The 24431-nt window shown below is 35.9% G+C and overlaps 1 long non-coding RNA gene across 1 annotated transcript; it reads left to right on the top strand.

Moving 5' to 3' along the window:
- The first annotated feature begins 19920 nt into the window (after positions 1-19920).
- LOC130470722 (uncharacterized) lies at positions 19921-23960 on the top strand. The gene is made up of 4 exons (XR_008931444.1): positions 19921-20753; positions 21328-22171; positions 22723-22813; positions 23815-23960. It is a non-coding gene; the product is annotated as an uncharacterized lncRNA (long non-coding RNA).
- Positions 23961-24431: the final 471 nt, after the last annotated feature.

The raw sequence follows: 24431 nt of genomic DNA, 5'->3' as shown, positions 1-24431 counted from the left end.
TATTAGAGGTGATCAAAATTTGGGTCGGGTCGGGTTTAACACAATAACGCATGCCCAAAGCCCTAAATCCATAAATTTGGTACAAGCTTTTTGGGACAAAGCGTATTTTTTGTTCGGGCTTTGGTCTTAAATGCATATTTGAGTTTGTCTACAACCCAAAGGTTTTCTGGGTCGGGCTGAGTCGGCCAGCAGGCCGGGCTATAGTTGACCAAGTCTTATTCTTGTGTGATATGGGTCAAGTAACCGAGTTCGCGATCAAACATTTCACTTTATTATTTCTAAGACATCAAGCCAAATATAGATTTTGTAGGCTTCTATTACTTTGTCTCCAAATTATGTAATAAAAAACATATAATAACTTTTCAATATCGAAATGAATTTACATTGTTAATAGTTTAATTTGATTTACTTGAGTCGAATTGATAACGAGTAAATTGAATCGGGTGCAAGCTAAACTGAGTCTGGTTTTTCTAGGGTGGCTTTAGGTTGTTGGGTCAGTTTGGGTCGAATTATTTTTTCGGACTTCAGATATAATCGTGTCGGATACACAATAATTTGATTGAATTTAGATTCCGGTAGACACGGGTCGAGTTAAATCAGGCATCGAGCTTTTTGGTTTCTGGTCGATTATGATTTTTATCGGCTATAATCGGTTTTCAGATTGCTACGGGGTCGAGTGTGGGTTCAATTTGGTTAAAAGTTATCGGATGCAAATCGGGTTGCATGAGTAACACTGTTTGGTATTTTACGTGCACTTTTAGGTGAACTAATACGTCAATTTGTACGTGAACCAATTTTTGGAGGTCCTCTCTGGTTGTTAATGGTTCCGGTCTTGAATTAACGAGCTAAATCGAATTTCGAGTTAACATCAAATTACACCGGGTTGGTTTTGAGATCCGTATGTCTCGGATATATTCGGTTAGGATAACCATTGATTTCGGTCAGCTTCTCGTGTCGTATTATTTTTTGATAGCCCTATCACTCTATCAGTATGTACTCTATTGTTTTGTTTTTTGTTGTACATTTTTTTTAAAACTTTATTCCAAAGAATTTATGATAAAGTATATTTGTAGGCCTAATGTAGCTAATGTGAAAGTGAAAGTAAATTGATGGACCCTTACATTTGTTTAAAGCAGGAGAGAAATGTAAAGGGTGGAAGGGAATGCTAACTTATTTTTGTAGCTAAAAAAAGAGTTCTCTAATTATCTACTCCCGCTGTCTAATCAATATATACATATATATTTTGAGATAAGGGTGAGTTTATCCCCAGACTCACCTCCAATCTTCAGACTCTGCCATATCAACTTTCTATTAACTTTTTTATTATCCAGACTCACACAAAACTCATCCTAGTTTTGCACATTATCCCCAGACTCATCTCAGACTCACCTAACTCCTAAAATAATATTTAATGTATACGGAGTATATTTTTTTTTTTGGGTACATTTTCTAAATAATATTGAAAATTTGTTTTCTTATATACAAACAAAGTAATTTATAATCCGAAAAAAAAATTGAAAAATAAAACAGAAAATGTTAATTTTAAAATTGACATATATTCTGTACAAATTAGAAACAATAATACTACCTTCGTTCCTTAATGTTCTTTACGCTTAGGAATATGTGTCAAAAGTATGAAAAAATTGACCGTGGATTCTCACTGTTATATACATCAAAATGTTATCATGTAAGATCTTGTTAGATTGATCTCGTTATGTACTTTCAAAATATCAAATTTTTATAATTAATTCACATACGAAAATGGATGGAGTCCGTGCAAATAGTAAGCGTAAAGAACATTAAGGAACGGAGGTAGTACAACATATTAAATTAGAAAGACCTAGAACATAAATTTAAAGGCAAATGAAACAAAAGAATATATAAACCATTAATAATTTAGTTGGGTAAAATAAGATAAAATAAGTTTGATGATGTGGCATGATTTGATTGGTGGGAGAAAAAAGTGGAGTCTTAAGTGAGTCTTAGATTTTCAAACTTACTTCAAGACTTGGTGTAGTATTTTACTACATTATCCCAAGATTTAGACTTGAGACTCACCTCAAAACTCCATTCAAAACTAGGGATAAATTTGAATCTCACCGGCAAAATTTGGACAAAGCCATAAAATATAAATTCTTTCCTATGATTGTAGTAAAATGTATGTGTAGTTCTAAATGATTGTAGACAAAACTTAACCGCTCACTCTCTCCCTTTCCCCTTTTTTCAACCAAGTAAAAGAACTTTTGCGGCAAATTAGGCGGGTCAACTACTATTCGAGGTTAGGGTGAGTTTATCCCTAGTTTTGAAGGGAGTTTTAAAGTGAGTTTTAAGCCTAAATTTTGGGATAATATGGTAAAAGAATACATCAAGTCTTGAAGTGAGTTTGAAAATTCAAGACTCACTTAAGACTCCATTTTTTTCTTACTCCAATCAAATCATGCTACATCATCAAACTTAATTTATCTTATTTCACCCCAATTAAATTATTGATGGTTTATGTATATTGTTTTATTTGTCTTTAAATTTATGTTCTAGATCTTTAACATTTAATTTAATATGTTGTATTATTGTTTCTAATTTGTACGGAATATATGTCAATTTCGAAATTAACATTTTTTGTTTTTTTTTTCATATTTTTTCTCGAATTATAAATTACTTTGTTTTAGAGCTGACCAACATGGGCCCGACCCTACCCGATCCGAAAATTACCGGGTTTTGTGCAGAAGATTCCGGCTCGACTTTAAAAAAAAATTGCGGGCTTTGGACAACGCAAAACAACAATTTTAGTTATAAATTTGGCATGACCCGAAATTGGTCCGAAAAGCCCGCTATTTTTGGCCCGAAATAGCGGGTTTTGGGCATACAAAATTGACCCGAAGCTTGGCCCGGCCCGCCCGACCGAAAAAATGGACATATTTTTTTGCCCTCGGTTCGACACGAACCCGGCCCGGCCCGCATGTTGATTAGGTCTACTTTGCTTGTATATAAGAAAACATAGTTTCAATATTATTTAGAAAATGTATCAAAAAAAAAATATATACATAAATATTATTTTAAGAGTTAGGTGAGTCTGAGGTGAGTCTGGGATAATGTGTAAAAATAGGGTGAGTTTTGTGTGAGTCTGGATAATTAAAAAGTTAGTGAAAAGCTGATATGACAGAGTCTGAAGATTGAAGATGAGTCTGGGGATAAACTTGCCCTTAAAAGGAAGGGATACAGTGAGAATTACTCCCTCCGTCTCTTTTTGTTTTTTACGTATTCTATTTTGGGTGTTTCATTTTGTTCTTTACATTTCTTTTTATATTATCACATAATGCATTAATATTCTATCAAAATTTGTGCTCAAATATTATTTTAACCAATTAAATCCATTGGACATTAAATATTTCTCATTTTCCCAATGTCAGATTTTTGATAAAAGTGAAAACATTATGAATAAACGTAATTTTTCTTGTTTAAATAAAAAAAAGTAGAGGAATCTCAATGCACATTAAATAGTCGTTAAATCGCGTGAAAAACATCAAACGTAAAAAAACAAAAAGAGACGGAGGGAGTAGTAACCAACTTATGAAAGTTCCTTTTAGTAGACCTAGATATATTTGGACAGATAAGAATGATGATCATTTAATTTTTGAACGGCTAATTTGGGCTATATGACAAACGAGTGATTTTATCATTTGCAGATAGCAAAATTACCTTTTATTGCTTCTGATCCTCCCGCCATTTTATTTGACAATGACACAAACCCCCTCCAAAACATAGAGCATATCAAATTGAAAATGGGTGTTTTTAATTTTCGGAAGCATGTAATCCGCCTTTTCTAAGATCACCTATGTTTATTCTTTCTAGGCAGTTAGTTTTCCTAAGGTTGAAAGACTAAAAATTGGTGTCTACAACACAAGAAGTTATGGGGTGTTAACGGGAGAGAGATAAATGATACTTTAAAGGTTGAAGTTCAAAAGTGCAAACTTTACTTTAAGGAGAAGATTACATCGTCATGGTTGATAACTAGACTTGTTAAAAATCGACCCGATTCGAAATCGATTCCAAAAATACTTGGTCTTGAGCAACATATTGTTACCCGTTTCCTATTTCATCTGAACCCGAACAATGCAAATAGTATTGGGTTAAAACCGACCGAACCCTTTTTTGACCCGATCTATTGAAAATCGTTGTATTTATAGTAACAAATAAGATTATATTGATTTTTAAACAAAATAAACACGTTATTATTGTTGTTGGTAGTAATTTGATTTTGATTTGAATTCTACCCAATTTTATGGTTGAACTTGACTAAATAAACTTGTGCATAAAATTTATTTATTTTTGCGCTTTTTTTTGGTATATTACCAAAATTTATGAAAATCTAATATGTTTTTTTTAATATATCTCAACCCGTTGAGTCGACCCAAATCCGAAAGTTGTGTGTCTTGACAAGCAGTTGTAAACCCGAAACCAAAATTGACCGACCCGAATTAACCTAAACCCGAAAGTAATATTGTATAACACGACCCGACCGACCTATTTGACAGGTCTATTGATAATGCTTTTACTCAGGCCTCTATCAAGGTCAAGTTTTGAAAGTAGTGAATGAAAGAACCATGGGATGCTAAAGGAGATTTTACAAACAAGCATCTTTACACAAGAATCAAAGTGCGGTAGAAGAAGAACGAGATCCTTACACTTAAACACTAGAATGGTTAATGGACTGAAGGCCAACACCAGGAAGAATTTGGTTGACTCTCTAAAGAGGTTTTCAATTCTGATCAACTTATACCGCATAATTTTGATGAACATTGACATCATTCTCAAAGAGTTAGATGCACCTCAATTATCTCATGCTCAAGTAGTTTCTTGTTAACCCGTTCTAAGACACATACTACCTCCGGTCCTGAAAGTTCTTTACGCCTTGAAATATGTGTCCAAAACATGATGTTGACTGTAAATTCTCACTAATATATACATCAAAACTGTTAGAATAATGTCTTGAATCGGTCATGCCCCTTACTCCAACGCCCCAACACGGGGATCTCGCTAAAGAGTACTATATAAACTCCCGAGGTCTTAACCTAGTTATATTATGTAATCTGTACTTTTCAAGATCAATAAAACTTTTCTGCCCTCTGCCTGTGGACGTAGCTAACACATTGTTAGTGAACCACGTTAAATCTCTGCGTTCTTTAATTACGTTATTTAATCTTTTTTTGCATCCATTATAACAAACTGGTATCAGAGCCAAATCTTGATTAAATGCTCTATTTATGTTACAAAACAATAATTCATGTATAAATAGGAAATGATAAGCTAATTGTATGCATTCCATTCACACTTGACAATAATATACTACCCCTCTCCCCCTTTTCTGTAAGAGTTTTCCACCTACGTTCCCACCATCTTTATATTATCTTGGTTTGAAATTTCGTGGAGAAATATGTCTGGTATTAACGTGAAGGTCGAGAAATTACCGGGAGTAGTAGTTTCAGTATATGGCGAATCAAGATGCGAGCCTTGTTGAAACAACAAGGGATGTGGGCGTCGCATGCTAGGAAGCCATCAAATCCAATCACCGATGAGATGACCGTTCTGGAGGAGAAGGCACACTCGACGATTTTGTTGTGCCTTGCTGACGATATCATCACCGAGGTCGCGGAGGAGGAAACCGCGCAAGGTCTGTGTGTTAAGCTCGAGAGTCTGTACATGACAAAGTCCTTAACCAATAAGTGGCTTCTCAAGCAACGTCTGTACAGTCTACGAATGCAAGAAGGTATGCCTCTCCGAGATCACTTAGATCAATTAAACACAATTTTATTAGAATTGCGTAATATTGATGTTAAAATTGAAGATGAGGATGCTGCTTTAATCCTGTTAGTTTCTTTACCATTATCGTATGAAAATTTCGTGCAATCGTTTATTGTTGGTTGAGATACTATTTCTCTCGAGGAGGTTAGATCGTCCTTCCATACCAGAGAGCTGCGCCATAGGGCGACTGGTACAAGTACAAATAATCAGGTTGTGGCGTTAGTAACACGTGGGAGTTATGGGAATGGAAATTCGGGGAAGAAGCAATTCAAGAAGCCAGTTTCTAAGGGTCCTAAACCTAATGATGTCTGTAATTACTGTAAGGAGAAGGGACACTGGAAATCTGATTGTCCCAAGAAGAAGAGGTAATAGGATAAATCGTCAGGTACTGTTGTGGTAGCTGATACCAATTCTGAAGAGGATATTGCTCTAGTTGCTGATGAGCACACGCATCACAATGATGTGTGGATCCTTGATTCTGGAGTGTCTTACCATATATGTCCGCGCAGGGAGTGGTTTACAACTTACGAGCAAGTAGACGTGGCAATATTTCTGTGGCTAATATTTCTGTTTGTAAGGTGGTTGGAGTAGGCTCGATTAAAATTCGGACACATGATGGTAAATTCTGCACATTGAATGATGTAGGCATATTCCACTTATGACAAAGAATCTGATATCTTTGAGTATGTTAGACAACAAAGGTTTCAATTTTCAAAGTGAAGGTGGAGTTTTACATGTCTACAAGGGGTCGAATGTGGTTCTGAAAGGTGTAAAACGTGGTACCTTGTATTTTCTTCAAGGTTCTACGTTATCAGGTTCTGTTGCTGTTGTATCCTCGGCAATTGATAAGGAAAACATGACCAAGTTATGGCATATGAGGCTTGGTCACATGGGTGCAATGCAAATTCTGTCAAAAGCGGATCTCCTTTGTGGTCAAAAGGTCACAGATCTTGAATTCTGTGAACATTGTATTTTTGGGAAGTTACATCGCAACAAGTTTCCTAAAGGTATAAACAGAACAAAAGGCACACTTGATTACATCCATACTGATTGTTGAGGCCTTTCCCTGGTGGAGTCTTTAGGGGGTCACATATATTTTGTGTCAATGATTGATGATTCCTCAAGGATGACTTGGGTGTTCATTATGAGTCATAGAAGTGAAGCCTTTAAAGAATTTCAAGCAGTGGAAGGCATTAGTGGAGAATCAAACAGGGAAGAAGATCAAAAGGCTGCGAACTGATAATGGTCTGAAATTTTGCTGGTCTGAGTTCGATGAGTTCTGCAAGAATGAAGGGATTGCAAGGCATCACACAATCAGGGATACACCACAACAGAATGGTGTAGCAGAACGTATGAATCAGACACTTCTGGAGAGAGCTAGGTGCATGCTTTCTAATGTTGGGCTAACTAGAAGATTTTGTGCAGAAGCGGTTAGTACAACATGTTATCTGATAAATCGTGGACCTCACATAGGTATACATCTCAAAACTCCTATTGAGGTGTGGTCTGGTAAGCCTATTGATTACTCTAATTTAAGAGCTTTTGGTTGTACTGTTTACTATCATGTAAATGAGGGTAAATTAGAGCCAAGAGCTAAAAAGGGAGTATTTGTAGTTTATGGGGATGGGGTTAAAGGGTATAGAATCTGGTCCCCATCTGAAAAGAGAGTTATACTAAGTAGAAATGTAGTATTTGATGAAAATTCTATGTTTAACCCTCCTGTGAAGTCTATTGTTGTGTCAGAAAGTGGTAGTGTTGAGAAATAGGTGGAGCACCAAATCACTTTAGATGAGAGTGAACCACAACAACCACAGTCAGAATCAGAACCATCAGGTTCTTCATTAACAGTAGCGAATCAACACAGTTTGGCTCTTAATCGATCAAAAAGAGCTAATTATGGGATGCCTCCCAAGAGATATGGTCTACAAGTTGCTGAAGAGGTGGACCTTGACTCTGATAAGTCATCCACCTACAAAGAAGCAGTTACATGTATTGAGTCTACGCAAAGGCTTGTTGCAATGGGAGATGAGATGGGGTCACTTCATAAGAATCAGACTTGGGAATTAACCAAGAGACCTCGAGATAGAAAGATCATCACTTGTAAATGGGTCTACAAGAAGAAGGAAGGAGAAACATCTGTTGAGGGTATCAAGTATAAAGCTCGAGTAGTAGATAAATGGTTCACTCAGAGAGAGGGAGTAGACTACAATGAGAATTTTTCACCAGTGGTCGGACACACTTCCATCAGGGTGCTACTAGCAATAGTTGCACATCATGATTTGGAGCTTGAACAACTAGATGTGAAAACAACTTTTCTGCATGGAGAGGTGGAAGAGGAGATATACATGACTCAGCCAGATGGTTTTCAGGTTCCTGGTAAGGAAGATTATGTTTGCAAGGTGAAGAAGTCCTTGTCTGGACTAAAGTAGTCTCCGAGGCAGTGGTATAAGAGATTCGACATCTATATGATAGAGATTGGCTACACCAGGAGTCCGTACGATTGATGTGTCTACTATAGCAAGGCAACAAATGGTTCATTGATTTATCTGGTCTTGTATGTAGTGATATGTTGTTAGTTGCAGAGAGCAAGTATGATGTTCAGAAGTTGAGGATCTCCTTAGTGCTGAGTTTGAGATGAAAGATTTGGGTGCGGCTCGGAAAATTCTGGGGAAGGAGATTTATAGGGATAGAAGCAAAAAGAAGCTCTTCTTATCACAGAAGGGATACATTCAGAAGATTTTGTCAAGATTTGACATATCTATAGCAAAGCCCATAGATACTTCTAGTGCTGCAAATGCACATTTGTCTGTTGTTTTTGCACCAAAGTCTGCTGAGGAAGAGTACATGTCTCGAATTCCCTATGCTAGTGCAGTAGGAAGCTTGATGTATGCAATGGTCTGCACTAGACCTGATCTGGTACAGTATGTTAGTGATGTTAGTAGGTTTATGGGTGAACCTGAAAAGGAGCATTGACAAGCTGTGAAGAGGAATTTTCGGTACCTAAAAGGTACATCTGATGTTGGTCTCATTTATGGAGGTGATACAGAGTGTTTGGTGACAGGGTTTTCAGACTCTGATTATGCTGGAGATGCTGACACAAGAAGATCCATGAATGGTTATTCTTTCACTCTTGGTGGTTCAGTTGTCAATTGGAAAGCTACTTTGCAACCTACGGTGACTTTGTCTACTACAGAAGCAGAGTACATGACATTGAAAGAAGGAACAAAAGAGGGAATATGGTTGAAAGGGTTGGTTAGTGATTTGGGTCTACATCATGATCAGGCTATAGTGTGATGTGACAACCTCAGTGCAATCTGTTTAGCTAAGGATCAAGTCCATCATGAGAGGACTAAGCACATTGATGTAAGGTATCATTTTCTGAGAAGTGAGAAGAGAATTAAGGTGAACAAAGTGGGTATTACTGATAGCCCAGCCGATATGTTCACCAAGCCCGTTCCACATAACAAGTTTCAACACCGTTTGAACTTGCTAAATGTTAGGAGTTGTTGATTGCCCTTTTTGAGGGCAAAATCTGAGGCACGGGAGTTCTGGTACATTTGACATTATAATGGTGCATCTGGTACATCTGTTATTTGTGAGAGGATCCAAGTCAAGATGGATATTTGTTAGAATAATGCCTTGAATCGGTCAAGCCCCTTACTGCAACGCCCCAACACGGGGATCTCGCTAAAGAGTACTATATAAACTCCTTAGGTCTTAACCTAGTTATATTATGTAATCTGTACTCCTCAAGATCAATAAAACTTTCCTCCCCTCTGCTTGTGGACGTAGCTAACACATTGTTAGTGAACCACGTTAAATCCATGCCTTCTTTAATTACATTATTTAATCTTTCTTTGCATTCGTTATAACAAAAACGTTATCATGTAAAATGTTGTTAGATTTGTCTCGTTATGTATTTTCAGAGTATCAAATTTTTATAATTTTTATCATACGAAATTAACTATATAACCTGGTTAAACATTGCATTGGAGTCCGTGCAAATAGTAAGCGTATATAAAGAATATTAAGGAAAAGAGGTAGTATTTTAAATCTGATATGTTTGCAATGGAAAAATCTAACTCTCCAGTTCATTGTAGGTGTTTTTCAAGCTTCATTGAAATACAGTGGGCCAATCTGTATGTGTTGCATTCAAAAGCTTCTTCACCACATTTTACATTCTGAAAGAATGGAATCACTCCATTCAAGTCATGATTATGAAACGTGACATTCCAGAAGAGGTCGGCTATTTGAGGTCAATAAGCTTGTAATACAATATACAAGTGTGCTTCAAAGTGTATGGTGACACGTATGAAGACCATCATGTCAGATATTGTCTCGCTACCTCATCATGCTTTAACATTCTTATTAGTCAAGAGTTTAATGACTAAAATCTCCCACTAAAACCAAGAATTTATATGATTTACAAATTTCAAACATAAAATTGTATTTCCTAGTCCAACCGGAAACTTACAAATTTAATTAAGATTTAAAGCTCACATAAAATAATTTTAAATCCCTTTATATTATTTTCAGTTGTTTAAAATTAATTAATTATAATTTTACCAAGGTTTTAATTCTATTAAAATAATTAATATAAATTAATTTATAATAATAAATTAATCAAAATTAAATTCCGAGAAAAATTAAAATTACGAAATTTAATTAAAATCGTTTTCAACCGAAAATTAAAAAACAAAACGAAACAAGTTAATCGGCCAAGGCAAGGCACATGGGCGCAAGGCCCATGCCTCGCCAAGGCCATCAGTGTCGCATGAGTTGGCCGCACGCATGGCCGAGGCCATCGCACAGCCAAGCCCACGCCAGCGCCATTGGCTCGACGCCATCGTTGGCTGCTGCATGCTTGCTTGCTTTGCGCGCATGGCACGAGGGCATCCATCGATGCCTCATCGCCATCGCTGCTGGGCACAATGCGTATTGGCAGTGTTTCCCACTCGCCTTGCTCGATCACCCGCACAGCACACACAATGCACAGGGGCTGTCCCCGCGCGCGTGGCTCGTGCATTGCTCGCTGCCTCGTACCGCATGGGCGACGAGCTCCCTTGCTCGTCGTCGCATGCCCGCACTATGCAACACCGTTAAGGGTAACACTTAGCTTCCATTGCTTCGTGCGTGCAAGTTTGTAAACGTTTTATAAAAATAAAAACTTTATATTTAAATTTAACAACAAATTAATAATTCATATTAATTTCACTTAAGTTAGGCGAAAAAATCGAAGATTATTATTCAAATTAATTTCCGGTTACATATTTTCTTAGGGATTAAAATTTAGGTCATAAAATTTTAAAACTTTTCAATTTTAACAAATTTTATGGTGGTTTTTAATAATAGGATCTTAATTAAATTAGCAATTAATTATGAAAATAAAAACAAATTCTAAATTATTTGAAATTCAACAAATTAATTATAATTACAAATTAGGTTGTATAATTAACAAAATTCAACCTTAAAATTGTTAAACATATACAGTAGGTCAATCATAGATTCAAGATTTACATAAAATTACAAATTTTGCATTCGAAAAACTAAAACCTCCGAAAAGTCATAGTTAGGTTTCGAATTTGGGAATTCTGGGTTCGGCATCAAATTATGGATTTTTATCAAAATTTTAAAACGTCGTTTACATGCGAAATTCACTATAAAAACATAAGATTCGACCATTATTCACAAAACTGCCGAAAAATTCTACGAACATATAATCGAATAATCGCACGAATTTGCAATCATTTACATCCACGCAATTAATCACCCATTTAATTCATTGCAAATTTATAAAATTTAATCCATGTTAACTATAATTGATTATGGAATTAATTAGAGGCTCGTGATACCACTGTTAGGTTATGAATAATACAATAATATAATTCATGCGGAAAAACCATAAAGCCAGAATCCAAATTAATTGTCACATAGTCAATTAGCATAATTTAGGTTACATACAATGTGATGCGTGCCTTCCCTAGCTGCTCCCGAACCGAACAAGAACAAGTCTTTAGAGCCCCAAACATTGCCCCTCCGTAGAAAGTGTTAGGTTATGATACATATGGCAATTCATAAATCATGCGGAAAAACCATTTAGCCAGGAATACATATTATTTACACATAATCATATAGCATGGTTTAGATGCATACTCTTTGTTGCGTGCCTTCCCTAGCTGCGCCCGAACCGAACAAGAACAAGTCTTTAGGACTCCAAGTGTCGTCCCTCCGTAGATAGTCCACAGCACGTCCGGATCCGCCTTAAGATTGACCAACTAGAATCGCCCTTAAGGTACTAAAAATTTCGGCACTTTTGAGCAAGGAATGTGACTGAATTTTTCTCTCAAAAACTCACTTTGAATACTTGAAAACTTCTTATAAATTGTGAACCTAGGCCACATATTTATAGGGGTATGGAAAGAGAATTGGAATCGAATTAGGATACGAATTAATTAAATTAGAATCATAATAAAACTCCTATTTAATTAATTTATCAAATAGAATTAGGAATTTAATCATTAAACGAATCCTGTACGTTTTAGGTTTCGTATGTGAACACAAACACCCACGCACGCACAGCAGCCCACGAGGGGCGCCATGCGCGCGCGCGCACAGCCCGAGCATCGCAGCCCACGACTGCCGCAGCCTTGGGCGCGCGCTGGGCCTGCCTTGCGGTGGGCCTGGCGCAGCCTTGGGCTGGCGTGTTGTGGCGCGCGTTTCCCTTGCTGGACGTGGGCCTGGCTTCGTGCTGGGCCTTCGTCTAGCAAGCTCGTCCGATGCTAATTCGTACGACGCGCTTCCGATTAATTTTCCGATTCCGGAATTCATTTCCGATACGAACAATATTTAACATTTCCGATTCCGGAATTAATTTCCGTTTCGAACAAATATTTAATATTTCCGTTTCCGGAATTATTTTCCGATTCCGATAATATTTCCGATTCAGACAATATTTCCGTTTTCGGCAATATTTCCGATTCCGGCAATATTTCCATTTCCGATAATATTTTCCGATACGTACCATGTTTCCGTTTCCGGTAACATCTACGACTTGGATAATATTTATATTTTCGATACGATCCATATTTCCGTTTCCGACAATATCATCGTTTCCGGAGTATTCATTTCTTGCCTGTGACGATCTCAGCTCCCACTGAAACCAAGATCCGTCGATTCCGAATATCCATAGATGGAGTATTTAATGCCATTAAATACTTGATCCGTTTACGTACTATTTGTGTGACCCTACGGGTTCAGTCAAGATTAAGCTGTGGATTAATATCATTAATTCCACTTGAACTGAAGCGGCCTCTAGCTAGGCATTCAGCTCACTTGATCTCACTGAATTATTAACTTGTTAATTAATACTGAACCGCATTTATTAGACTTATCATTGAATGCATACTTGGACCAAGGGCATTATTTCCTTCAGAAAGTCCACAACACGTTCGGATCCGCCTTAGGTTTAACCAACTAGGATTTTACTTAAGGTTTTATGTATTCGGGTTAGGTTATATTATATTCTCCCTTTTGAACACAATGAGAATAAAGAATATGATTTTCAATGTAATTGATGTGTATAATTATGAGGGCCTAGCCTCATATTTATAGGGTAGGAAATAAGGAATTTGAGTCTTACTAGGAAAAAATCACCAACCGTACTAGGATTGAAATTCTTATCCAATTAGAACTATAACATTAATTAAACTCTTAAATAAATCAATTCCAGTAGGACTAGGAATACTTAATCCAAAGTTACTTGGGAATTACGCAATCGGACTTTTCTTGGAGCCCAAGACGAAGCAACCAACGCAACCACAATGGGCCACGTTGGTGCACGCGTGCCTGCCTAGGCCCAGCCGCAGTCGTAGCTGGCCAGTGGCCCAGAGCGCTGCAGCCTCGCCTTGGGGGGCTCGCATCGCTGCTGCCTTGCTTGCTTGGCGCGGCCTAGTTTGTTGTTGCCGCCTTGCTTGCTTGGCACGTCCCACTGTGCTGCTGCTGCCTTGCTCTCTTGGCGCGGCCCACCGTGCTGCTGGCCCATCGGCTGGGCGCTGGCGCTGGGCTTCGTGCTAAGTGCTATGCGCTCGGCCTTTGCTTGTCGAGCGATGGGCCGGCTCGCTTGCCGGCTTGTCGCTCGTCGAGCTTCCGATTCGTTTTCCGATTCTGGAATCCATTTCCGTTTCGAACAAATATTTACGTTTCCGTTAATATTTCCGATTTCGGAAATAATTTCCTTTTCTGTCAATATTTCCGATTCCGGTAATATTTCCGTTTCCGGCAATAATTCCGATTCCGGAAATATTTCTATTTCCGATAATATTTTCCGATACGAACCATGTTTCCGTTTCCGACAACATCTACGACTTGGATAATATTTATATTTCTTTCATGAACCATATTTTCGTTTCCAGCAATATCATCATTTTCGGAGTATTCTTTATTTTGCCTTTTGACGATTTTAGCTCCCACAGGAACCGAGATCCGTCGTTTCCGAATGATCATGAATGGAGTACTTAATGAATGATATATTCACTTAAATACTTGATCCGTTCACGTACTATTTGTGTGACCCTGCGGGTTCAGTCAAGAGTAAGTTGTGGATTAATATTATTAATTCCACTTGAACTGAAGCGACCTCTAGCTAGGCATTCAGTTCACTTGATCTCACTGAATTATCAACTTGTTAATTAATACTGAACCGAATTTATTAGACTTAGCATTAAATGCATATTTGGACAAGGGCATTATTTCCTTCACTCACCCCCTAATTTTATACCCATCCCTGCTCCATCACCCGCCAAACCTCCCTCCACCCCCGCCTACTTGGGGCGGATGCGGGGCGGGTCTCCCCTAAAATCTGCCCCATTGACATCCCTACATGACACTGATGGTATCAAATAGGTGGACCTATTATTATTTAACTAGCATTTTTACCGTGGAATGCACGGGAGCATTTTTTAAAGGGCTAGAAAACTTACATTTCTCGGAAAGTAAATGGTCAAATTTTTGGTTAGTGTAAGATATAAATAAATAGAATCATATTTTTTTATACTTTAAGGTTACTATTAAATTAATTTAACCAATTTTAGAGGGAACATTAATCTATAATATAATGTCAACAGAAAAACAAATGGTTATTAAGATAATCATAATACAAAAATTGAAACTTTGCCATAGGAACAGGGGATGGACACAAAAAAACACACACACATCTATATATATTATTAAATCTCCAAGAAAATCCATGCCATCTCTCCATATGTCGTAATGATTTGGCAAGTGATATGACATCATCGTGCCATGGCATATGCACACATAATTGTATATTGTGTCTTCAAAAAAAATGTTGCTACTCATCCTTTAACCCATGACCTCTCAAATGTTAATGCACAGTTTTATCCATCATTCCAACGATACAACTTATGACTATAAAAAAATTTAAAAAGAGAAAATTTGTTCTTTTGAATGTATAAAAATTTAATGCACACATTTATGTATTTGAGTAACAATTTATGATAACAACTGTTCCTTAATTTTTATTCATTTACTATCAAATCATATAATTTTTCTAGAAATTTATTTAGATCAAACATAAAACCATGAAATTAACAGAGAAAAAAATAGGAAAAAAATAATGACGCGCTTTCTTTTAGCTAATGAGTTAATATATTTTTTTCCTCTCAAATGTATTTCGACTTTATAACTCAATATACAACTTGTAACTTAACAATTGTTTTTAAGTTATAAGTAAAGTAGTAAAAAATAAAGTTTTACACAAATAAAATTACTCAAAAAATTAGTTCGCCAATTGTTGGTTAAACAATTTTATTCTTAAACTGCATATATAATGAAATTCGTATTATTCTCAAACTGCATATATAAAGAAATTATAAATAAATTTGAAATGAATAAAAAAAATCAAACTACATGCAACACTTCGGGGCATCGCCCGGACCACTAACTTGTTACCTATGGAAAATGCATGATATAGATTTGATTGTGTAAGATATATAACAAAAATGGTTGGTAGTCAAAATTATTTATAAGGTGTGTATGTAAGATAAGATGTTGTTGGCTTATTCTGAGGAGATGTTTAATTTTCTTAATTAAGAATTTAAAACGAATATTAACTTAAGTACTAGTGTTTATTGTTATTGTTATGAAATATTAATTGATTAATCACAGCTTAAGTCAACACGTTAATTTATAGTTATTTACTTGTAAGTTTTTATTATGTGTGTCTTTGAGTTGTTTAATATTTTTTTTTATGGGTGTATTTGGAGTTAATTATTAATGATGATGTCTTTTGAGTTTTCTTTATTAAAAAGAAGAAGAAAAGATTGATGAGGTGAGAACACGTGTCAGAGCTTTACCAACAATTTTAGTTTTTAAATACTAGGTATAGATTACTATTCCCTTGATTATGTAATATTCCTCCCATTTAGAATTGGCGAGAAAATTAAGAAAATAAGAATTACACAATGGTTGATGAGATAGAAACTATTTAACGAACAAAATGGAGATTCTACTTTTCCATTACTTGAAATAGAGAGAAAGAATTAAAAAATGTAAGTGGGCAAAAATGAAAAAAAAAAAAAATACAAGTAGGGTATATCAGGGAATTAATATGGGATAAAGTTGGAGTTGGAGTTGGAATTGGAATTAGAATTTACTACGTAAGAATGATGATATTTTGGGAGCATTATTTGCCATGCCTAAATATGAGAAATAATAATAATAAAAAAAAAAAGGTAATTTAAAAATAGGAAAAATTCTAACACTTAAAAAGTTTTGAATTTCTATTACTATTCATCAAATAGTGTACTTATTATTCTGCCACCATTTTTCGCCTTAATTTTTTTTAGTCTTATTCTTATCAATAGTATGGGGATAATTATACCATCGGTCATCTTGCTACCATGTGTCTCCTTTTAATTCATCTTTTGCCTTTTCTTTCTTCCTTTAAACCTAATAACCTATTCCACCAAATTTTCTCCCGTCGTTCTTTCCAACCTAGCTTTCCTTCGCCCTCTTCTCGTCTCTCCTATCAATATTGCTTGTGGAATGTTACAATATCAATGACACAAATATTGTAGACGTATGTGTGATTTCATATTAATAATTATATGCAAATCGAATTTAGCATTGATTTTCTAACATTTAACGTAAATATGTAAATGTCATTATTTTACGTAATATTTCTGCACAATAAATTTGTATATTTTGGAGGATCGTACGTGATGGCAAACGGTCCAACAAGTAGTATTAAAAAAAGGTAGAGAATATAAATTTTCTATTTTGGTTTAAAATTGAACGGGGCTTGTGCTAGCCTAGGTCATGCCCGGAAAAGGTTTGTATAAGATGTCTCGTGGTCCACCTCTTATGCGCTGGGTATGGCCTGCCCCTTTCTTGCTCTAATTGTGTATTATAAACTTGGTAGATAACATAGCCCTCAATAAATAAACTTATTCTTAATTTCAATAAAATAAATAAAATAATAAAATACAGATTATGTCATACTCCCTCCGTTCCGGAATACTCGACCCGGTTTGACCGGCACAGAATTTAAGGAACTTGAATTGACTTATTTAATTTAATAGGTAGTAGTTGATAGTGGGGTATTATTTTAATATAGTTAGTGGGAGGTGGGTTAAGAGGTGGGGTTGGGGGAGAGTAGGGCTTGAATTTTTAATTATTTTTTGTATGGAGTAGGGGGTAGGTGGGTTAATAGGGGTGGAGTGAGAAATAATATAATATTGTTAGAATATTTCCATTTTTAGAAACAGGTCAAGTATTAAGGGACGGCCCGATAAGGAAAACAGGTCAAGTATTACGGGACGGAGGGAATACAAATTATAAATATCAAAACGGATATTTCATGAAATACCCCCGAGTTTTGAAGTAATTCACCAAATGCCCATCAAGTTCCAATAATTCACCAAATATCCCTGACAATTGACTTAATGCCCCAAATACCCTTACTGATAACGGTCCGTTAGTCCGCCGTTAGCCTAGTTTCATAATTCACCAAATGCCCCTTTTTTAAAATTTTATTTCACCAAATACTCCTATTATTAAACTTATTTCACCAAATGCCCCAACCTTAAAAATAGTTATTCTGATGTTCCAACGTCTAGTTTTTTCGTTTGAAAATTAGTCGTTGCTTATTGTTTGCTTATGCCTTCTTGATCCACTAAAGTCGTGATAATATCTAAAGGCTAATTTTGAACAAACGTTGTAGTACGAAGAGAAAATAATAATGTTGATTGTGTGTTCCACTCAATACAAAGCTACACAATTTATAGGTATCAAAATAACAAACTAAGCCTTATAATAAGGAAGAAAGATACTTATGAAATGAATCCAAGCAACAAAGAAAATCAATGTTCTGATTAACGAGTGGGATATCTTGAAATGACAATTTGTACATTAAACTCAAGGCATAATCCAAAGAGAAGCTAGTAGGAAACTTATTCCTGATTTACAGCTACAATGCCAATTATGAGCTTTGGATCTATTGATGTCACAAGGAAATTTGACAAGCATCTACTCATCGTACACAAATTCAACTCCACTGCTTCAACCTAGGGACGGGAAACACTTGAGGAGAATCTCAGAACCTGTTTCGAGCTCCTGTTCTAATATGGTCAGTGGAGGAACCAATCTCACTATTTTCCTTTTCCAGCAGTTAATATTAACAATTTAACATTCCTGAATTTCGACAAGCATCAACTAGCGGGCCAACTTGTACATCCAACTCTATACCAATAATAAGACCCTGCCCTCGGACTTCTTTCACATGTTGTTTGCCTCCCAATTGCTTTGCTAAGAGTTCTCTGAAGTCTTAACTTTTCTTTGCTAAAAGTACTTGCTTGCTCTCCTGAGTCCTAAGTTCTGCCTGTCCATCCCAAACCATGACATAAATAGGATTAGCCTTTCTTCATTTCAAAATCAAAGTAAGATGCCTTGTATTGACATTACAGTATCATCCTTTTCTTCATTTGCTTCAAGTCCTATTGCATCTTACTATTTCCCCTGTTTTCAGTACTTTCTCCTTCGTCTAAGCTTCCCCTGTATTGTCCTTCATGCTACTGCCCCCTGTTTTCTTGCTCAACTACTCCCTTGCACCATCTCAGATTGTTGCAAGGATCACACTTGTAGTACAACCTTTGTGGATTGAGTGTTGTATCGGAGCTTCAGATGACAAATTTCCTATCACAATAGCAAAATTGGTTAGGTACTCTAATATATGTGGACTCATTGTGTGTGGATGATGATTTGGAAACAAAACTCATGACACAAATCTAATGCAATTAGCAAAGCAAAGAAAAACAATATCTAAATTACAAGAAACATTCAGAAAGTGGGTTTTTATAGCCAAGCAAGATCAACAGCTACTTTTTAAACGAAAAGACTAGTCGTTGGAATATCAGAATAACTATTTTTAAGTTTGGGGTATTTGGTGAAATAAGTTTAATAATAGGGGTATTTGGTGAATTATGAAATTAGGCTAACGGCGGACTAACGGACCGTTAAAAGTAAGGGTATTTGGGACATTAAGTCAATTGTCAGGGGTATTTGGTGAATTATTGGAACTTGATGGACATTTGGTGAATTACTTCAAAACTCGGGGGTATTTCATGGAATATCCGATATCAAAATCCTACATGCACTTTGTACCTTATGTGGAACAAAAATTAAAAAATTATGGACTAATTAATCATTATTATGATAATGAATCAAATATGGTGCATAGCCATTGGAAATGTGATGCCGTTAGTTTGTTTGGTGATCATAAGGGTTGGAAGCATGCTTTTGTGCACGCACGAGTGCCGAAAGAAGCAGCTGTCTTTTATTAAAAAAAAAATACTAAAGTGATAAGTGGAGTAGCAATGATCAACTATAATTGAGATAAAAAAGTGTCTCCACAAATCCATTATAACTTCATTTTTTTATGAGCTTTGACCTTACCCTCAAGTTGTATGAATGGTTTCTAATTATATTAAGTTCATTAAATATCTTTGTTAGTGATATAATAGTTATATTAGAGGTTGAGACTTGAGAGGTTGTTACCCATGAAAAGTTTTAATGTCTATTCTATTTGATGGTCTCAAATTAATGTCATTCCTATTCTGAATACCCACAATTCCACTTGCAAATGTTGAATGATGGCCCATGGACATAACCCATATACAAAAAGTTTAATGTGACTGCTTGGTACCCATTACCCATTAGTATTGTCAATTTCTAATCTGAACTATTGAAACTGATGAGTTTTACATGATTCAGGGAACCGAACCGGTTTAATCGATGAGATGGGAACCTTGAATATCGACCTCTATCGATTATATTAAACTCGAAATGAACTAATCCGTAAAAGATTCATACCCCTATCAAACTGATCTAACCCGTAAAAGATTCATACCCCTATCAAACTGACCAATGACAACCAGAACCATAATCTCTATTATATAAAGGAACAGCTGAGGGCTTAATGGTAATAACACTTTTCGTGTCCCCCATCAAAATGTCTAAAATAGCCCTCCACTCTTTCCTCTCAAACCCTTCGCAGACTCGCAATTCACTCTACTCCTTCCTCCGCCGCTTCATGGTCTCATATCATGTAGTTCTCTCTCCTTTAAGAAAAGTAAAGAATCATGTAGTTCTCTCTCCACTAAGAAAAGTAAAGATTTTTAATCATTCACCTCTGATTCTATGCAACTCTCAAACCGTTCGCAAACCCTAGAAATCCATACTCTAAAAATTAACAGATTGTTACCCCTTACACTGAAGAACCACCAACTTCGAAGATCTGGATTATTCATCTTCTTCATCGCCCATGCTCCGACAATTCTGATTCGCGAGATGTGGTCGGAAAATCTCCCGGATGTTCGACGCCTCTGTTGTCACCACGTCTACAAAAAGTTGCTACATCCACAACCGATTCAGTGGTGGTACATTTCTCTCTCTCCTTCTCTCTCTAACTTTTTATGGTTTATTTGTTCTCGAAATTCAGCATTAGTTTGATGAATTTTTCCTTAGCAAACGATTAATTTAATTCTATCTTTCAATGTCGTATTCAGCAATTAGGTTATTTTTTGAGAAATTTCATTTACGAATTTTAAAATTGGGGTTTTGATTTTTCAGAGAAACAATATTCAAATTAGGGTTTAAAATTGCATCTATTAGATGACAAATTTATTAGCTTGAATACGAAAAGTATTTTTTTTGTTTGGCATCAATCAATTATTTTGGAGGCGCATGAGGCTAGGGTTTTTGAAAAATTCAGCACTGATTTTCTAATTTCTGGCATCTATTTTGTTTCTTTGTTTCGGTTAGTTCTTTCTTTGAATGGGAAATTGGAAAAAAAATTGGAGATAATTTTGAGATAAGGCATGTTTATTGAATGAATGTGGAAAAATCTGCGGTTTATTTTCAGCTTTGGTTAGTCGATGAATTGACTGCAATATAGTTGAAGTAGTCTTGAATTGAGAAGTTTTCAACATTTGTTCTTTGGCTTGTTTTCAGGTACCTGCAGAGGTTCCTGCTGTGGAGAAACAACGGTGAGTCCTAAACGATTTCGATATCGGAAAACCTTTTGGTCGAGGAAAGTTTGGCCATGTCTACTTGGCTGGAGAGAAGAGAGTATGCCATTTAACTTTTTCTTATTTTTGTGTTACTATTTGTTCAATTGGGGAATTTAATTGGATTTTTTATCTGGTGACGTCGTTGGAACAATAAATAATCTTAAAATTTTAGGCTAATGTTACTTATTTTAGAAACATGGATGATCAGATAAACGGTCTTGCAAAGCAAATAAAACAAATGTATCGCCCAAGCCCAACTCCAAAGTTGAACCAGAGGATCATTTCATCGATGTCAAGGAGATCGTTGCTGCCCAGACTTGGCATGATCTCGGGATTGGTACACATCCCAAAATGTTTTCCCCCTTTTCTTCCAAATTCTGTCTAATTTCTTCGAATGTTATTAAGCGGTTCTTATTCTGTGATACTACACATGCGTGAACATGTGAAGCGCATGAGAGCTAAGAAAGAAGTTGTTGGGGGTCCAAGCAACCTGATTTAAGTGAACTTTTTAGACATTTCTCCTGGATGGAAGGTAATGTCATGTAGACTAAAATCTTATTCATCTTTGGAGATTTATGTATGTTAGTTTGTTGCGTTTTGCTAATTCTCTGGATGTTGTGCCTTTTTATTGGTGTGGATTGGTTTACTATGGACTATAATTAGCAAGTGATAAAAGTTTATTAGTCTATGAATTTTGATTTTGGTTTATTTTGTGAGTTTAGTTTGGTTCAAAATCGGAAGGTAGCAGTAGCTATGGGGTCCTGAATCTTCCAAGGCTGGAAAAGGTCAGTTTTTTTGCATTTTGGAATTTCTGAAATTTGAAAAAAAAGGTTAAAAAGTTGCACATTTGAATTTTTTGAATGTTGATTGATTGGTGATATCGGTGTTGTTGATTTGGTGAATTTGCATTTGATTCAATTTGCGATTAACTGGTTGAAATTTTGATTTCTGTTTCGGTGTCTGATGGCTGGAAAAATAAGACATTTTGGATTGAATTAGGTTAAATTTGGATTACATGGAAATCGTGTCAGAACTGATCTCCTTTCAGGGCATTGAATTAGTATTTCTGCTTATTCTCTCTCACATTGTCTACCAATCAAAGGGCAAGGAAACGTCTGATAAAATTTACCTTTCCTATTTTTTTTGGCAAGCTTCTCAATCTTTCTCCTCTGCTCTCAGCTTCGTAAGTTCTTGATTTATAGTTTGCAAATACTTTTAGATTTTTAGAGATTTTCTATGGAATGTTGATTACAGATGGGATCCTCTAATTATAATTTTTTAATTATAGTTTTTGTTATGTAATTGATTGTTCCTAATTTATGTTTTAATTTTTTAGGCGGGTCCTTATGAATGGCTTAGTTATAAAGAGGCGTATGATTCAACGCTTCCAAATCGGCTCAGCTATTAGGAAATGTGGAGTTAATCCCGTGAGTACAATTTTACTCTCCAATTTTACTTCATTATTGGCTCAACTATTGAATGAAGTACATAAATTTCTTGATGGATAACTATAGGATCCCATCTGTTGTGATATAATAGAAGAGGCTTCATTACTCTGTTAAGTATTATCGGAATTAACCTATTCAATATTGAAACCTTTATTCACCTTCCAACTGTGGCTTTTCGAGATTTTGTACCTTACTCTTTTTATCACGATACATATCTTCACATGATGGGTTCCCATCGTTCTAAATTCTGCTCACTCAGTGCATATTTCAATTTCTGTTAGGTTAAATTCTCTTCTTCTGTACTGCTGACATCCTTCAAGTCCCAATCTTTCCAATTTACCATAGTGTAATCATTTTAAGGTCACTTTAATCACAACCTAAACCAATCATGCAAACTCATAACAATTAGATGCGTGTTTCGAGGATAATCACCTCAAAAGCAGTTGAAGCCATGCTCCTCAGTGAAGTACTCAATGAAAAATAGATTTAGAATCCTAGAAAGGATTAAGAAAACCAATAAAACATAATCTATGCCAGACACAAATAACCAGGTTTAGGTTCAGGTTCATCCAAAACCGAGTTCTGAATTGCAGGTTAAGATAATAGATATTCAGGTTGTAGCTTACATGAGGTGTCTTCAGAGGGCTAAATTAGTACTTTTAGTGCCTTAATAGTGAGTCTGGTGGTGCTTCTGTTTAATATGGAACAAGTGTGTTGGGAGCCTGTTGGCTTGCTGTTGGTTTTTTGGTGAGTGCAGGCTGGTAGCTTGCATATGTTTTACTGTTTTCATATTGGGCACAACTTCTTTTGGTTGTTTCTGGACTACGGTGCTCCTGTTTGTTTTGTGTATGCAGGGGGTTTGCTTAATATGGTTTAAATTGGTAAATTTAGCCACCTTATGCCTTTACAGTCCAATAGTATTGTTGATGGTGCTTCTTTAATGTGTTATCTTTTGTCTCTGATTTCTTTTGGGGATGCAGGTATTTCCAGCCAAGTAGATTGTGCTATCAAGATACTCAAACTAAAGATTAAGTTGGATTCCGTAGTTTGTATAATAAAAGATCGTAAAGAGCTGGAGAAATATGTTTAGTTACTTTGGTACTAAGATTTTGATTTTTAATCATGTAAGCGCATGAATAAATTTTGTTACTATTTATAATTTTTTAAATAGGGACGATTAATTTTTCTTTAGATGAGCTTTGCGAACATTTTTTTCTTGCCTACTACATATTTGTGATGATTAATTGTAATACTACGGTTTTATATAATCTCGCACGCATCGCGTGCATATAAGACTAGTTGAACCATATTGAATACACTCTAACTCGTTATTGACTGGACTCATTTCAACTTGACGAAAATCTGTTAAAACATAAGTGTGACAACCGGTGAACCATTCAACTCAATCCGTTTACAACCCATTATCCCCTCCTCGTGCATAGGGTTGTTGCTCCATTGATTTTGATGATTACTTGCAAACTATACTAATGGTTTTATAACCAAACGTGTGCCACAGATAATTAGGAACAAACCCAATATAGAATAAATAGCAAAAACAATAATAGAAGACACAAGTGTTTGTGAGGAAACCTACGTC

The sequence above is a fragment of the Spinacia oleracea genome, chromosome 3, assembly GCF_020520425.1.
Source record: "Spinacia oleracea cultivar Varoflay chromosome 3, BTI_SOV_V1, whole genome shotgun sequence".
Classification (NCBI taxonomy): domain Eukaryota; kingdom Viridiplantae; phylum Streptophyta; class Magnoliopsida; order Caryophyllales; family Amaranthaceae; genus Spinacia; species Spinacia oleracea.
This window is presented reverse-complemented; position numbering and strand designations above follow the sequence as displayed.